Raw genomic sequence first — 18,753 nt, forward strand, 5'->3', positions numbered from 1 at the left:
ACTGTACTTTGAGACCCTCTTCCTCCACTGACTGAGCAATGAAAGTGATCTTTCCTTTGAACTCATTATATGAAAAGAAAATCTACCTTTTGATCGAACATTTAGATTTGTACTTCGTTGTGATCTTATTTTGAATATTCATATAATTAATGTTCATGACAAAATAATCAGCAACTAGAAAACAGGGAACTTCACTATAAGAGAATGTTTTTCCTGTTTCTTTTTCTCCATTAACTTGGAATTGAACGAGTAGCATACAGTTGCCTCTGATCCCACTGAAGTAAGCACCTTAGCCATAATGTATGCAAGTAACTATTTGATTTACCTCCTCATCAAGGTTCTTCAGGATGAGGGATTGTGTCTTTCATCTCCAGTCTCCTATGCCCAAAACTAGTCTCTGAGCAATGCCAGGGCTGTGCTAATTCCTGTGACCAATGAGTCAGTTGTGTTGCTTGGATTTCAACTGCTTCTGTGCCTTAGGACACCTCCATAACAATGAGCAGCTCCCTGCCTTCAAAGGATTTTGAATCTAGAAATCGTTGTTATCCATGTTACACATGTAAAATTCAGATGATGGTAGTGAATGCATACCCCAGAAGAAAAAATGTAGTTAGAATGTTTGGAATGTGAGTTTAACATTACTTGCTCTTTCCTAATTTAATTATTGATTTAATTCACAAAAACTATTTGTCTTGATTTCTATCCTTCATCAGTGAAAATGTTGACCAAACTCCACTTCCTGCTATGAAATTAAAAAGTACAAAAGTCAATCACTTTTCACATATTTTCATCTCAGTGTGAAGGTTACCTGGGCTTTGGCATTGTATATGTGGGATTTTTTTTTTTTCTTCCTGAAGTAGGTATGAGCTTCAACTATACTTACATAAAGGCTACATCCACACAAAATAGGCACCAAATATTCAGGTGTGCAAATTCATATACTTAAAAAAACATAGGTGGGTTTAGTTTTAGCTTTTAGGGATACCTGGTGATGTACAAGAGGCCGTGGCAAAGCTGCAGTCTGCATCGGTCTGATACTGGAATCAAAGCCAACCGGAGACAGCTGCAGCTGCCTAAGAAACAAATCTGGGGAATTCAGCAGCAGAAGCAAATAGCTGCAGCCAAAATCCTGCAGTGTCAAATGCTCTGCTGTGGGATCTGGCACAGGAGTAGTAGACTGGCATTGCTGAACTTCATTTAAATGAAAAGACCCCTAGGTCTCTGTCGTGGGCCAACTCCATTATTGCTGTGTTCTAGTCCTCATTAAAGGGTTGGGTGGCAGGTAGTTTCACATACAGATATCTGCTGCCACCTATACTGACTGCAGAAACAGTGGCTGGAGGCAGTTTAAAACCTATTTTGATGCAGTAGCAGTCAAGGAACTGTGTGTACTTTATCATTAGACCACGTTGAAGCAGTGAGTGGAATCGACTCAAATTATGCCTGAATTAAATGACATTATTTGCAGGATGTTTTGATTGCAAAGAAGGTGCTCACTCTTCAGTTTCTCCCTCAAATATTTTATGTTGCTAAATTGCTTTCCTTTTATTCACAATAAAGAAGAGAAAGTAAAGATTCTTCATGTGTATTGAAGCCATCATTTATTCAAAAGCTACTATATGCCCGTCATTATGACCAATGTCGTAAGATTATATGCAGAGCTAATATGTTCACATGTCAATAGACTGCATTTATTTTTATACGTAATCCTATAACCATAACCATAAAGCTGCACTGATTTCTACCTTTCATCTAGAGTATGCCCTAGCTAATATCACCTAATTGCTGATATAAAATGAATTTGCTGTTTCTGCAATTAACAGTTATACAATTTGAGCAGAATAGTTTCCAATGAGAGAGAGCAAGATGGCAAATGGCCTGTATGACTCCACTAAGTTACACAAATACTATTCTCATGATTACAAAAAATAGGAAAGATGCCACATTCTATAGAAATACATATTTATTTAAATAAAGGTATTAGTAATTGTGAACACAAATCCCACAATTTAGGAACTAAACGGAGGAAACACTTTTTAAAAAATCTGTTTTTAGAGAATCTGCTTAATTCTTCTTGAAAGTGGGCAAAACTCATTCTTCAACTTCCCTCTCTTTTATATTATCTATGCAGCTGCTAAATCTTCATTTCTTCAATCAACCAAAAGTTGAATATTGTTAGCAAGAGTCTGCAATGAACAATCACCCAAATAAATATCTGTACCTCTTCAACTTCCTACAGCCCTGCATTGGTGTGGTTACTGTGCCTCTTTTCCATGTGTTCTGAGAGTAACCTGGTGACTGTATTCTTTTGCGTAGCCTTCTGGAAACACCTTGACAGCATTTGTAGTGTGTGCCTTATGCATTACTTCCCTACCCCCTTGCATCTTGCATTTGGTTTTTTAAAGAGCAATTATACATATGTATAAGAATGAGTATTAAGCTATAAATAATGCACAGCCAAGAGACTACAGTTACTAATAATTATCCGTACCAATAGCTAAGCTTTCATTTTATTTAACAGAATCAAATCTTTTGTGATGCTGTTATTGACCCATGAAAGAAAGAGAGAGAGAGAGAGAGAGAGAGAGAGAGAGAGAGAGGAAAAAAGAGATGGGAAAAGATGGCAACAGGGATGAGGAATTTAAGAACTGAGGTGCTGAGACGTAGGGTGGGATGGAGAGAGAAATAGTAGCTGTCTGGATGCAAAGAGGTTGTTATAATTAGGCTATTTCCAAATAAATTCATTTCTAGGGTTGAAAATACTTTGGTCATCAACTAATCTAAAATGTTTCCTAGTCTGATTTGAAACTGGGGCCTAAAAAACTGAACTGATCAGGTGCAAATCTTAAGAGACGCATCTCTGAGGTCCAATGCATGTCTAGATTCCCACTTTGGGGCTTTTTCTTGACTCTAGGCCAAAAAGAAAGCCATGCTGATGAGAAGAAGACTGGCTTGCAAGGACTGGCCAGCCAGTTGAGAGACTAAGCTGTTGCTAGGATTACTTTGTCTTCCCATAGTATTCTATATGCAAATATTGCTTGGCTCCACACAATCTGAACACCTTTGCCTTCTTGTTGTTAAACTTTGTGCCTTTCCCATTCCTAGAATGCTCTGACCCTGATTACTTCAATTTAATTCCATCAGTGCTTCCTTTAGAAAGCTCAGAGGATGGCTTTTGTCCCAACAGCCATGCACTGCAGCTCAGGTCAAGTGAGAAACATGACTTGGATCCACAGGGAAAACAAAAGAGACTCTTGTCCTGTTTCACCCGAGACAACTCTGACTTACTGTATCAATTTTTACTAGATCACTATAAAGAATGCACCCGATAGGCCGGTGCAATTTACAAAAGGTTCAGAGAGTGGGAATTGTTGTCATGTTATTGCTCGGTTTTTCTTTACAACTATCATTAACTTAATTTTATTTCAAATTTATGAATATAGACATAGACATGCATGTAAAATTTTGTGCGAAATTGTGCATGCACATCAAGTTCTGCTGTATATTGTACTTCTGTATAGTACAACAGAAGCAAATGTAAACAATGGCTCTGTTCACTCCACCTTTAGGAGGGCCGCTCTGTCATTTTTTGAAAGTTGTGTCACATGGGAGATATCACATACAGATATCTGCTCTTATTTGGGTGGAAATCAGAAGTGGTGTATGTGCACAGAAGTACAGTGAAATAAATCAGTCGTACTTGAGGCAAAAATAATGAATGGCTTCATCATGAAACCCAGAGGTATGAAGAGGTGGAATTCAAGCTTGATCTCTAACAATCTGCCATCTCTCTCAAGCCCAGCCTGATTCTCTGAACTGCCTTTTTTAAAGACACAAGCTAAGGAATTCGCAATGCATCCAAGAGACTGGTAAGGGCCACTTCCTCAAATGAGGTTCTGGCTCTTGGTACCATATTTTTTCCCCCTGAACTGAAAAAGGTGTCCCGACAAGCACAGAACTAAAATGGAGTTAAATTTCAAAGAGAAAATAATGAAGTGCCCATTTAGCATGAGAGGCTGATTGTTTAAGGATATACCTGATACACATCTACAAAATATTATGTGGTTGCTCAGGATTTGAAGTCTTCCAGTTTTAATCTTCAAGGGTGGCACTTTTGGAGGGAAAGCTGCCAAATTCTGTCAAAATGGCCGCATCAATCCTTTACTTTCGTCTCTTCTTTTTTTCCCCTCTGGTCTAGGTCAAATTAATTACTCATTTTGCTCCCTCCACTTACTTTAAATGGAATCCTCCATCTAAGTTGAATGTAGAGTTCTCCCTTTTATCTTAAAATTAACTCTTCTGCAGAACTGATCTCGTCCCTTAAGGTCTGGGGAATAACAGCCTCATTTCTTTTGCACAAAGGTCCCTGGGAGGACAAACCCCTCAGGTGAAGCTGCTGTCTAGTGAGTGCATATCTCACTGGGAGTCAGAAATCCCTACCTCCATAGCATTCATCTTCACCATCACCAGTGAAAACAACGTACTTTGGAACCTATTTCTTCTTTTCGGCACTCCTGTTTGAGTGCAAATCTAGCCCAGTGCAGGGATATTGTCTGTTCCTGAGGCAGGCTGTCCCCGAGCCCAGGGGTATCTATAATATACAGTCACTGGGCTATAACTGGGCCAGAAACAAAATAGGAATAAGATAAAGTTCTTGAGATGAAGAAGCTTACAATCTGCTACTGTGAGGCTTGTGCCTTGGGCAAAGCAGGGCTGTAAGATTTTAGAGAGCAACAAGTCCAGTTCAAAGTGTCAACCAAGGAATGAGGAAGGCGGCAAATTATTAAGATCAAGGTTAAAAAGATCCGAATGATGGAAAGAGAAGACGTGAGGAGACCTTGGGCATTTCTAAGACACTGTTTACCTGCTGCTCTTTTCTGAACCCTACTGTGTTTGGGAAGCTGGGTTGTAAGACTGCAAAGAAAGGCAGAAGAAATCAGAGGCATGCAAGGAGCACATCATCTTTTTGTTGGCACATATATATTATTTAAAGGAAGTGGACAAGTGAATGAGGTATAAGTTACCTCTTTTTATTCTCCATAACTTTTTTCAAGGGATAACAAGGACTATCATATACATTCAGAGTGCTATGGGTTTTAGATGGCATAAATCTACACTAAGAGGTTGGAATTAGGATAAACAGAGATTTACTCTATATCTTTAAGTTGAATGTCCTTTGTAGAAGCACTTGTAATAACTTTCTGCTACTATCCAATGTTGTTTATTTTTTTTCTTACTGGCAATGTTTTCCCAAGTTAAAGCTATGCAAGAACTTTCTAAATTCCCATGTATAATCTATGAAGTTAGGTATGAATTTATATTATATAAACTAACAAATATTTTTCAAAGATTTTCCTTTATGAATAATACTCATCACATTTTCTGGAGGAAATTAATATATATCATTATGTGCAGAAGTCAGCTTCTCTTAAAAGTACCAATGTAGTTGCTTACTTGAAGGGAAATTTACCTTTACAGTGATAATTGCAATAACCTTTTAAATGAACATATGCATACACCAGAACTTGCACCTGTCACTGTTGTCAGGGAAACAGGTCCAAAACATAAAATTTGATTCTATTATTGAGAAAGTATAGTTTCCAAAATGAATTTTAATGAAAGTGTAGCAAAGGAAAAGAAGAAAGACTTTCATGGAGGACTCTAAATTTTTTAGCAAAATCTCCCAACTAGCATTGACTAAGAGTACACATTGGTAAGTGTCATCTGAAAAGGAGACAAGAGTCAGCAAAGGTCAGCATGCAAGAAAGGACAAAAAAAAAAAGGCATCGCTTTAATGTTTACTTTTGTCATTGCCTGTTTTCAATCATGGTTTCTGCTGTCCACTGAAGCCTACTGGAGCACAAGCAGTCACCATGGCATATACAAAGATCACTGAGTTATCTGAATATTTTTCTAGTGTGTATGTAACTCTTGGGCTTTCTTCTGGGACAGGCTAAACCAGCTCAAGGTACACCCTAAGGGAAAGCTATTTTGACTCGCGACTTTACAGAGTAGGGAACCAATATCTAAAAAAGCTCAGTGACGTATAAGTTGCCTCTTCCAAAGTACAAAAGCAAATATGATCAGGATGGCCCCAAGCTTGGGTCCCTGCCATTTCTCCCTGCCCAGTCACTGAGTTCCCTGCTAAACACAGCCCTGCCTACTGCTGGTTAAAGCTGCTGCATTCTTTCACGGAAAATCACATTCTGAATTTGAATATCTGGAAGTTTACTGCTCATTTTTATCTTTGCAGGAGTCGAATTCAATTTGCTAAATGAAATAAATTGTTCACATCCCCCATCGGGTGTGTATCTCTTTACTAAATATGCTGATAGCATATAGATTACTTCGTGGGACCATGGAAACCAAACAAATATTGTAATAAGAGAATGGAATGCGTTCCCCATTCATAACTATTGCTTCACCTCTTCTGCGTTCTGAAGGCTTGTGAATCAAATACCTCAGCCTCCTAATGAAACTGGTGCTTCTTTTTCAGGCAAGAGGCTGGGAAATACATCTGTGGGGCTTAATTTAAAGCTATCTGATGGCGGTCCGGGCCTCGGCATACAATTTTTAGCATATGTCGATGGTATGCTTGGGAAAGAAAGCCCTCAGAGTCATAAAGTATGAGTGGGAAAGGGGTAGCCCTAGATGCAGGGATACAACTTTTGGTAAGGGCTAATGGTGGGCAGGCACTGCGCCAACTCAGTTTTCTGGCAGAGCGGTCGGAGGACTCCCCTGGCTCTCTGAGGCACCCGAGTCTGTGTGTCATAGAGTGGGAACGGGTGGAAAATATTTTCACTGTTCAAGATGTGATTATCTTGGCTTCCTCTCTGGCTGGCTTCTGGCACTTGCCCTGGGCCCGGTGTAACACTACGGTTGGGAAGTTAAATTACTGGGATTGGTTAAGAGGAGGTTTGGAATTGAAATCCGACTGCAGGGTTAGAGAAAGAAATTTTTGTCTGTTTGGTACCAGGGATCGCACTTGGGACCTTGTGCTTGCGAGGCAGGAGGCGGAACCCCTGAGCTAAATCCCCGGCTGAAGAAAAAACTCGCATTACCCAGCCAGTACCACAAAGGTCACCTCTCCATTTTCCACGTTTGTGGATGAACATGCGTTGTATATACTTTAAGAACTAAATATATTAGTATATAAGCTATGTAAAGTTATATAAATCTTTGTTATTAGAATAATTATTCCGTAAGTATTTATTGAGCACTCATTTTGTACCACCCTATTTTAAACAGTGACATAGTGTCTTAGCTACTTTTCCCCTTGCTGGCAGAAGACACCCAAGACCTGCACTTAAAGAAGGAGAGGTTTATTTTGGTTCATGCTTTTAGTCCTAGTTGGCTGGCTCCAAGGGCAGAAGGCACAGTGGAAGGGCCTGGGCAGAGTGGAGCTGCTCATGTTGTGACGGGCGAAGCCCATAGAGAATCCAGGGAGGAGCAAGAAGGAGAGAAGGCCAGCCAGCCAGGTCACACCCTCAGGGCGCACCTCTTCCAGCCAGGCTCCACCCATTAGCAGCAAGTCTGCTCTAAGCCCCATAATTCAGGCACCTCTCAAAAACCCCACCTGTGATTGCAGGAGACTTTCGGGACATCTTAGAGAGTACAGTAACGCGCACTGCTCAGCGGTATTCAAAACGGCAGGACGACACCTGGAGTACGAGCTGCCATACGCACACACGTGCTCCACTTAGGCCTCTTTTTTTTTTTGTCTCCCCAGCCCTCAGGTATGAGTTTACTACCCTGACAAACTCTATAAAACACTTCCTAAAGTGGGGGGGAAGAAAAGCTGTGAATATGCTCCATTCAGAGCCCAGTTCAGATGGACTGAACCCTATACTCTAAAGAAGAACCTTACAGGCTGACGGTGACTTTCTGAGCGTGGGTATCTCGCATGGTCAGTAAGAGGCAGGAGCTGTTTTTATTATTAAAAACTTGCAAATTTGTCCAAGTCTAGCAGGGATAGACAACAGGTAGGTAGGTAGAGAGCTGGGTAATTTTTTTCTAATTATAAAAGTATTATATAGATGTTAAATATTTGGAACAAAACACAGGAACAGAGAATGGAAATGTTAATTATTTTACAGTTCTATTCAATAGATTGATCTGTTCTCTATGGTTTATTATTGACTGTGGGACCAAAATGAATACAATGAAATTCTAATGTTTCAATTTCAACTACTGATATTCTTACATGCAGTGGCAACACCTGACAGCTTCTTTAACTGGTGAAAGGGGTGTAGTGTGTGTGTGTGTGTGTGTGTGTGCGCACGTGTGTGTGTGTGTGCAAAAGACAGGCAGAGAGACAAAGAAAGAATATAAGTATGAAAATATCTAGGAAAAGTGAGTCTACTAGAATTTCACTGCAAGCCAGACTGAAAACATCAGCAATGTTTAAGTAGGCCTGTCTTGTTCCCTGTAAATATAATTTTGGGAAACAATCTAAAAGATAAAGAAAAAAGTCTACACTTCATCTCTTATTTGCAAATAAAGCTTATTTCATCAATTGCGAAATTGCTTTGTGCAGTTTGTAACCTCATTATGGTCCTGGATCTCCCTGCCATGCTGCTTGTGTTTATGTAGCTGCTCTCTGTGGCATGTGCTCTGTGCAGAAAGTGTATAATTATAAATCTCCATCCACCAACAAGAACAATGGCTGCACCCAGCAATGCGGCTCTCCCTTTGTGCAGATGCTGTTTAGCATGGCAAAGGCCTCCAAACACGAGGAAAACAGCTGCCACTGAGTCTTCGCATTGGGCACCTCTTTGCTCATAGTACTGCTTTATCCATCCAATCAGAAGCAAATCAAAGACTAGAGATTTGAAGTCATGGTGCCTGCAATTACCCAGTCACCATAATTTGTGTGATAAGAGTTTCTAGTGCTTTTTAGGGGAAAATTAATCTGTGTATTTGAACACAGTAGCCCAACTAGAAAGCGAAAGTTAACATGTGAGGTATACTCTGTGCTCTCAATTTTTATGAAAGGAAAGCTATTAGCGTTTGTCCTTTATTCTGTGGTTCTGGTTATTATGGGTTAGATCTACTCTCCTCTGCAGTCCCCAAGGCATAGGTGTTAAAGGATGGCCGTAGGCCGTTGGATTATTGGGAGCTGGTGGAACCTTTCAGAAGTGGGACCTAGTGGAGGAAAGTTACATCATCAGGGAGGTGTGTTTTGCCTTTGAAGGGAATTTTAAGATCCTGGCTCCTTCCTATCTCTCTCTGAGATGAGTGGTTTTCTTTGCCATGCACTCCTGACTATGGTACACTGAGTTAACACAGACCCAAAAGAGATGGAGATAACTGAGCAATGGACTGAAACCTCTGAAACCACAAACTGAAGCAAGTCGCTCCTCCTTATAAGTTGTTTAGTTCAGGTGTTTGGTCAGAGTGGTGGAAAGTTGACTAACACAGTCAATGTTTTCTTAAATCTGAGATTTTGAAGAGCTACGTAAGTCAGTCATGAAAAATCATTTATTCCTTCAACAAACAGATATTGTTGCCTGACAAGAGTAGTATTAGACACACTGAAGACTCATTTCATGGCCCTTCCCATCTGAATAGCATAGCTGTGACACCTTGGATATGGAGGAAAACCCTACGTCTTTAGACTAATTCAACTCAGTACTGATTGGAGCTACTTTCAAGAAAAGTGAGGTAGAATGATTTTTCAAATCCAGACTCAGTCTTAAAAAAGCAGACACATGGTTTGGGGGTTGATTTTTACCTGTATTTTAGATTAAGGAATTCATTCAAATGAAGCCTGTAACATCATCACTTGGCTCTGGGAAAATGAACAAAGGGATGGAAGATGATTACATATCAGGAAGAGTACTATACTATATTTTGGTGATGTGTTCATCTGTGCCACTGATAATGCAGTGCACTCACAGTGCAAATAGTACCAGCTCTGTGGCATATTTATAACTAAATCTATCCTTTCCCTGGCAGATAGAAAATATCCCATGAGGGAAGAATGCCCTGTGAACTCTACTGCTCATCTAAGTGCTGAATAAACAGACATCATTTCCTAAACCTCAGATGGAACCCTTGTAAAAGGAGAAAAGTAAGAGGGACATGGGTAGAACAGGGTCAGCCTGTAGGCAAACTGTGACATTTCTAAGTAATTACTGAGGCTTCTAGAGTTGGGGAGGGGGCTCTCCATCAGCAGCCCTCCTCTCTGATATAAATAATCACCAAGTGAGCCGTTGAGTGGAAAGTCTCGTGAAAACACTCCTGCAAGACTTACGTTACAATTAGGTTGTTTCCTCGAAGCTTTCCTATGTAGAAATTTTGAAGCCTTCCAGATTTCCTCACTAAGGGTTGGAAAATACATAGGCACATTGGGCTCTTGGGTTTCATGATAGAGAGTGGATCTGGAAAAGATCAATGCAATGAAGAGGTCCACAGGATAATCACTATCGTGTATTGAACCTACTGTAGGAGAGTTTTGTACTGAGCACTCAAGGTCTATCATTTCCTTAATTGTCCCAACAACACTAAGTAAATGACAGCTTTTCCTGCCAATCTGTGAAGCTCAGGTTGGGAGTTGTCTAATGTCTTTTCCTGAACAATCTTATCCTAGGGGAAGATGTCACTCTGACTTTTCTGTGTCATGTTTTCCCCCAGCAATGGCTGTGAGATATTGCTGTTTCTGGAATTGAGTAGGCAAGTAGTGTGCATGATAGGAAAAAACCAAAAGGGAAAAAAGAAAGTCAAACACAAAGCACTAGTCAATTTCAGCATGTCTGTGGAGTGATCAAGGCCTTTTCTGCCTCAATTTTCAGCTGGCCTTTAGCTCTGTGAGGAGTACTGCCCTCCACCATAGCCTCAGGGAACCCTGTAAAGAGGATCACTCAAATTGTGGTGCAGCCATAGGAGGGCACTCCTGAAATCTAGAGGCTTCTTTCTCCCAAGAAAAGAGTCAGTAGAGTCCTGGTATGAGGGCATGGGTTTGTTTAACCAAGGCGAGGAATGTCTGGGGGATGAGTCCCATTATACTCATTCTGTGGAAAATGTCTGCTGCATATATTTGCCAAGCGATAAGGAACCTAATAAATCAAAGTCCCTTTGACGATTTACAATATCCAAAGGTAGTTTCCTGTCTCTTGAAAGTTATATAAATGGCAATGTTAAAAATAGAAAAGCAGTACAACAGGCTGCAATAAGCCATTGTGCACACATACGTGAAGAGGAATTTAGTATAAACCGAGGAGTGGTCATACTTCATTTGATGCAGTATTACGGATGGGGCCCATGTAAGAGCGTCAGAATGCCACGCTTCATTCTGACCTACGTACAGATCTCTCTCTCTCTCTCTCCAGTATGACCCCCTGCTCTTGAGTTTCGAGAGTGTATGCCTGATCTTTCTGTATCCCTCCCCAGCCCCCAGCATGCACTATTCAGTCTTGTCACACACCTATGAACTAAGAAATACATTCAACCAGTTTTCCCCTCATGAAAAAACTCATAGCCAGAGGCCCACTGTGCACCTGCGAAGAATAGCGTAGCGATGTAAAGTGGATTATGAATAGAGAATATGACAGTGGTTACCAGGGTTGAGTGGGACGGGGGAGAAGACATAGGTTAAAGCACACCAACTAGCATAAATGTAGGGTGAACAAGTTGGAAGATCTAATGAATCACTTGAGAAATCCAGTTGGTGACAGTGTATTCTCTGCAGGATTTTTGCTACATGAGTGGGTTATGGCTTCTCTTGCCATGCGAAGGGGAGATTGGTAAATATGTGAGAGGACATACAGATTAATTTGTTTTTCTACAGTGACCATTTGTATCTACATAGATACTGATAGCTACATCTTATACTATCAAGCCAAAGACATTAAATATAAACAATAAAATATATTACAAAATAAAACTGATAAGTTGAATTTTGTCATATCAGAGAGCTTGGGAAGATAATCTAGCAAGCAATAAATTTGAGATGGTGCAACTTTCACACATTCAGACTTGTGCTATATGTATCTTTTCTTCCTTCTCTCCTGAAAAGAATCATGAACAGGGCTGGGGATTTAGCTCAGTGGTTCCGCTGCCTGCCTCACAAAATGCAAGGACCTGAATCCAATCCCTGGTACCAAAAAAACAAAAAATCATGAATATATGAGACCCACTCAAACCACTTCATTTAACAAAATAAACCAACAAGCCAGACATATCTGTGTGTCGATACTTTTTGTTTGGATCCATAAGGCTTATAAAAATCACTGCTTTAAAAAAAATCACTTCTTCCTTGGTTTATTTGCTGCTCTCTTGAGATTATATATAGTGACAAACACAATGTTTAAAATCATGCCAAATAATTGCAATTATGCATCATGTCAAATTTCTAAACTAAGATTATAATTCACATGTCATGTGACAAGGAAAGAAGGAAAGGAAAAAATATGAGAAAAGGAAAACAAATGGAAACAAAGCGTTTGTAAATAGGGAGAGGTGGAGGGGTTTAAGGGAGGATAGGGGAATGGGGAAAAACTAAAAACCAAGTCACATCATGTAAGGATACAAGTTCCCAATGATGAATGTAACTGTAGATAAAAAGAGGTGCATTGCGTAGTCTATACATTATCTTATTTATTCCTCAAAATCAATTTATGGATAAGGAAATTGATTCTTGCCTTGGTCAAGGAATTGCCCAAGGTCACACAGTTAGTAAGCAGCTGAGTAAGGACTTCATGGATTTTTCTCAGCAATCTGTAATTTTAATCATTATGCCACATAACCTACCTTGGACTATTATAAAAAATAGCTATGCCGCAAACCTTTCTTCTTTTAGAAGTGTTAATGTGTTGTAACTGCTTCTTTCCTGCTCAGGCAATAATTTAATTTTCAAGTCGTACATATACAAGTTCAAATGAAAAGATAAAGTGCTTCAGACACAGGTTATCCAGTTCTACTTTGTGGTTATAGATGGTTACACATATACCACAAGCATGTGGTTTGCATTCATCCAGATTTTACTTTAGAAATGCATTTCAGTGGAAGACATTTGAAATATGCACTTTGGCCCTGGTTCCACTGAACAAGTGTCTGCTTTTATTGGGTTTACTCTGAACTCAGGCAACTTTACGGCAACTAAATTTTCCTTCTTGAGTTTTATTTGGTATGGTTCATTGCAAATGTTTCCAACTAGTCCCATGACAGACTTCGGTCACTGCAGTTTTTCCATGAGTTTTATTTATCCAAATCTCAGATCTTAGAAACTCAGCCAGACATGCTTAGCTAGTCAGTCTGCACAGGCCCTGTATATATCCTGCCTTCAAGATCTACCAGCTGAGAGCACTGTGTTTCCAACACGGAGCTTTTGTAAGGAAAAGTCATGGCTCTCTCCTTTGTTATAGAAGGTGGGTGGTGAACGTGCATTGCTTTTATGGGCTTTCACATTAAAGCTCATTGTGGAGGGCCTGAATTCTCTTAACATAAAAATTTAAAGTCCCGGCTATTTGTTCATGTGTTTCTATTATGATGCCTCAAAGAAAGTTCTTTTTATTTGTTTTTAATGCTGTCATTGCAGAGGAAGGTAGTTTGATGTGACAAGGGTTATACAAATACAGTTTAACTTCCAATACCTAAAAAGCTTGTACTCTAACAGATTTCTGCTAAAAAGGAAAGGGAGGGTCCTGGGACCAAAATATTTTTCCATTTTTGCATTAGATTTTTCCATTTTTCCCTAGGTACTCTTTGAGCCTTACTGAATTTCCAAAGCACAAGGCACTGGCTTTCTGCAGCCTGAAATGGAATGGTCATTTCCCCCAGGGAGCCGTCAGGAAACTGTCCTGTGTGTAGGCGAGGTGCGCTGTCAAATTTAGGTCCACCATTGTCCTGACGAGGCAGTGTCCAGGTTACCCAAATCCAGTCACTTCATCTGTCTTTCAGTCTTTCACTTCATTTGTCATATGACTGGAAATGTTTATCTCAGAACATGGAAGAAACCTGACCAGAGCAACTCTAGAATTCTGCAAGAGGGTCAGTGTGTGTGCATGTGTGTGTGTGTGTGTGTGTGTGTCTGTGTGTGTGGTGTGTAGAGATGGATCTGAATTCTAATTTGATTATTTTCATAAGTTCTCCCTCATGCTAGAGCTCTACATGATGCTACAAAGGTAAAGAGAAAAGGCTCAGGGCATATTAGTCACTTGACACTCCTATGTATTCCAATGATAAATGTTCTATTACAGTTCATAGTTCTGTTTTAAACTTTCTGTTACTACACTAAAGGCAAATGCAAATATACATCTACATTTTACACACAGGAGTCTAATAAATTACATAAATGATTTATAAGACAATAGGGAGTGAGGGATTTCCTCCAGTCCTCATTTTAAATCGGAGGCCCAGAATAAACTCAAAATACACAGAAGTTGATCGGATTCCTAAAAGTCTATGATTAACTTAGAGACCCTGACACCACATTCTACTATTAGATGAAATAGACATGAAAAAAAAATTCATGTCAGCTAGGGTCAGTGCTCAATGAAATGCTGATGTAATATTTTTAGGTATGTGTTCCCTGAACTTAGGTGTGTTGTTAAATAGTGACGCTGAGCTCCTTAAAACAAGCTGCTTGAATTTTTTTAAAGCTTAGTTCTCTATTATATCAAACTTTATTTGTTGAATTTTTTAAGAATTGCATTTTAAGGAATAAATAAGATTGTCTAAAGGTTTTGGTGACTTTAATATATATGAAGAATCTTAAATTGTGCATAACCAATAAAGTACCCTCAGTGAGAATGCAAACTAGTACAATCACTATGGAAATTCCTTCAAAAAGTAAAGCTAGAAATTCCATTTGACCCAGGTATTCCTCTTCTAGGTATCTTCCCCAAAAGAGTTAGAGCCATGATAATGCAGTGATACATAGCAGCACAGTTCACAATAACTAAATTATGAGCAGCCTATAAGCCCATCAATGGATGAATGGATAAAGAAAAGATGAACTTGAGTAATTTGTAGGAAAATGGACTCATAATGTTGTGAAATATATCAGACACATAATCATAAATATTGCATAATTTCTTTTATATCAGAAACCCAAGTTGTAATACAAAGAGCAAAACAAAAGACAGATTAGAAGAAGTAGGGAGACAGATCTTTCTCAAACGGGAAGGCGACCAAGATGTGGAGGGAGGGAGGAGAAGGGAAGAGGACAGGAATGAAAAAAGGAATTAAGATGTGTTACGTACACGTATGAACTCCACCCAAGGAGTGCGAACATTTTGTACTGCAAGCAAGAATGAATAAAATAACAAAATAATAAATAATAAAGACTGCAAAATAATGAACTACCAACCTCAGGATTCAGTCTTCCATAGTGATTCGAAATTAATCTTAAAGTTTCTCTACATCTCTGGGCTGAATGTTTGTGTTCTCCTAATGCCCCAATATGTTAAAATCCTAAAACCAAAAGTGAAGGGACTTAGAAAAGGGAGCTTTTGGATGTGATGAGAGCATAAAGTTAAGAATGATATTAGTGCATTCCTAACAGAGGCCCTGGAGAGTTTCCTTGCCCTTTTGCCATTAGAAACCACCTCAAAAAGATGACTGAACAGATTAATCTTGACTGCCCAGTTGACCGGGTTAAAAGGCTCCCGGAAAAGTGATCAGATAGTGAAGGCACTAACTTCACCAGTAGGCTAACCCATTCCTGAGTCCACAGTTGAAGGGGCTATTAAGAGGTGGTGCTTAACTGGAGAATGGCTCATGGTGGGCATAACCTTGGGAACTCTATGTTGTTCTTGAACCCTCCCTCTGCTCTTTTCCTTCTAGCTGCCATGGGTTGAAAGCTTTCCTTCGCTATGACCTTCCTCCATGACATGCCTGCCTTGAAGCTTGCCGATCGTGGACTGAACATCTGGAAATCTCAAACGAAATAAACTTCTCCTCCTTTGTGTACTTCAGGTATTTTGTTCCAACAATGGAAAGTTGACCAATATAATGAATGTTTATGAAGTACAAAGCAAGGCCTTAGTAAACATCAACTCTGCTAGGCCTTAACTTCGGACTTTCCACCCTCCAGAACTATGAGAAATAAAATTCTGTTGTTATAATGTAAGCCACCTAATTTGTGATACTTTATTACAGCAGTCACAATGGACTAGGAAACCTGTTGGGTTTTATTAGGGGAAGAAAATATATCATCCTTTTCTAAGGTTAGCAATCTGTGTTCTATTCTCCTTTGGATGATATTTAGTATGGCCTTTGAAGGACTGGTATGTATATTCAGATTAAGATGACAGAAGCTCAGAAGGGACTGCAGGTAGGACTATTAGCTACGTAAAGCTATGATCTAATTCTGGCCTTCAGAATTTATGGAATTTGTGGTTTGGCAGGAGTCAGATTATTGAGCTATAGTAAATCACCTTGTGGTCATATGCAGTTTTAAAACAAAAAATGTGTCATTACTTTGATTCTACATTGCCAGAGTGAAATAGATTTTTATTTCTAGGGACATTCAGTAAGAGGAGCATGACTAGTACAGTGAACCTGTCTTTGTGCCCTGCTACACTACCTTCTAGGAAATAAACAAAGATGAAAAACAAATTCTACAAAACTCCATTGCTCTGGAGATGGAATTCTGGCTCCTCCCAATTTTCTTCGTAATGTTATAAGCAGTCTTTATTGTAAGAGAAAACCATGGAACAACGACCTTGGAAGGAGACCAACAACTTCTGCACTACTACGTTAAAAACTTTAGAGGCCTCCAAATATTTGGTCTTGTAGTCTAATGATTGACATTAGCTCATTAGAAATGTCTATTGAGAAAATGAAAAATAGACTTTTCACCTAGAAATGTCAATCCATGCTTGAAAGAAATTCTTACAAAACTTTCTAACAAAAAAAAAAAAACACTAGTTGCAAAAATTGTATCTATATCTAATCAAGATAAATGCTGAAAACAAAGCAATATGTTCCATTCCATCAGTAGTTTTAAAAATCTAATCTCATCGTCATTCATTTGAATAGTTCACCACTTTTTAGTTCTCAAATGGACAAATCATGTGCTTAGTTGCCAAGATGTGCTGATAGAGAGGAAGAGTTTCTCTTCTCCCAATTCAAACTATGTTCAGAAGCATGACTCTAGATAATCCTTCCAAAAGCAGTAAACTTAAAACAAATTTAAAATCAGTGTGAATAATACTGTTGTTTCAAAGATCTGTGATGTATCTCTTCTGGTGTAGGTGTTAAAATTTACCAAGGAATCACTTAAATATGGAAAGTATTGACAAACTACAATATGACTTGGCTCAAAAATGTGTCCCTGGGCTTTATTATCTACCCAGACAATAATAAGACAAAGAAGGGTGGAGATATCGCCGGAAATGGCTAATTGATGCTCAACTTGGGGATTTCAGTTAAAAAATAAATTTTGAAAAGTCATATTACTTGTTTCAAAGAGAGATTTTGAGGTTATATTAAGTACTAATTGTCTAAGTCTCCTGGCCTAGGTGTATGTATTTCCAAAACTGAGGGGGAGAGGGGTAGAGACAGAAAGAGTTTTTAAAAATTAATTCTAATCCTGCTATTGTTCTGTACCTTGCTTTGCCTTACAAAATGATTGCTTTACTAAAATTATTAAAAGGGCACAGTAATGAATATTTAAAAGTTTTAGCATAATAAAAGTTGTCAGGAAATGTAGAGAACTGTATTGCAAGTAATTACTTTATTGTTTTGAGGAAAGAAACTTAAGACAGGATAAAAATGACAAGATTTTAGAATAAAGCTGACTTAAAATTCTTGCTCTAGACAATAGACACACCAGTTAACATGTTTGAGGTTTGGTTTCTTCATCTACAAAGTAGGAACTATAACCCATGCACCAGAAAGAGATTACAAAGATGAGCTACAGCAATCAATCTAAGACCTTGAATATCTACCTTACTACTTTCATAATTAATATCATTGATATTAATAACTGGGACTTTACAAAAATGATCTGAGTACATTTTAAATAGACGTATATGTTGGTGCCATGAGAATTTAAGTCTAGGGTGAAATTTCCAGTACAAGTTTAGAGAACACTTCCCAGGTAATTCTGCAGCACATCTCTTTTAAGAATAATGGGTCCGATGAACTTTCACCTTTTTAACAGGTCATACTGTGATTGTCATGTTGTGTAACTTGAAACATTTTCTCCAACAGTATCACATGGTTCATGTCTCTCCATGACTCACATTTGACCCACGAATTATGTTAAGTGCCTTAGGGTTCAGCTGTGCAGAATTTGGGATTTTGAGAAAGACAAGTAGGGTGTTTTACTGGTACATTTCAGCATGATCTAACTGTAAGAAGTATTTGTGGTGTAAAAATGGATCCAGCTGATTGCATCACAGAACTAAGGGAGGTCAGGTATGTTCACCCTCAAGACTTATTTTTCTCTGCTCCACGGACCCCAACATAAAATGAAAGTATTAGGCAAGAGAATGTGCACAGTTCTGCAGAATCAAATAAAATTATGGGAAAGGGTTAAATATTAGCAAGGTCTAAACAAGAAGAAATGTTCTCTGCAGTAATTGTTTCATAGGTATTTTTTTAAAGGATCCTCTAGAATACTGGGTGTCTGGATGGGAGATTGCTAAAATATAGGGTGTGAAAATGGTTCTCTTTTTATAATTTAAACAAAAAGTTGCACTAGAAATAACTCGGCGTTTGAGGTGGATAAGCTTCAGACAAAGGGAAAACCAAACCTGCTAGTCAGAGATATAAAAAAATATCAACTTCTACCTTATGTTGCCA

General features: G+C 38.9%; 1 protein-coding gene and 1 long non-coding RNA gene across 19 annotated transcripts in view; one reads left to right on the plus strand and one right to left on the minus strand.

The window, feature by feature from the left end:
- Slc8a1 (solute carrier family 8 member A1) overlaps positions 1–18,753 on the minus strand; it is a 349,978-nt gene that overhangs the window by 100,211 nt on the left and 231,014 nt on the right. The gene's annotated exons all lie outside the window — the stretch shown is intronic.
- On the plus strand, positions 6,982–16,067 carry LOC104848782. The gene is made up of 3 exons (XR_776525.2): positions 6,982–7,079; positions 9,958–10,072; positions 15,787–16,067. It is a non-coding gene; the product is annotated as an uncharacterized LOC104848782 (long non-coding RNA).

The sequence above is a fragment of the Fukomys damarensis genome, unplaced genomic scaffold (genome assembly GCF_012274545.1).
Source record: "Fukomys damarensis isolate Sample0158 unplaced genomic scaffold, DMR_v1.0_HiC HiC_scaffold_2, whole genome shotgun sequence".
Classification (NCBI taxonomy): domain Eukaryota; kingdom Metazoa; phylum Chordata; class Mammalia; order Rodentia; family Bathyergidae; genus Fukomys; species Fukomys damarensis.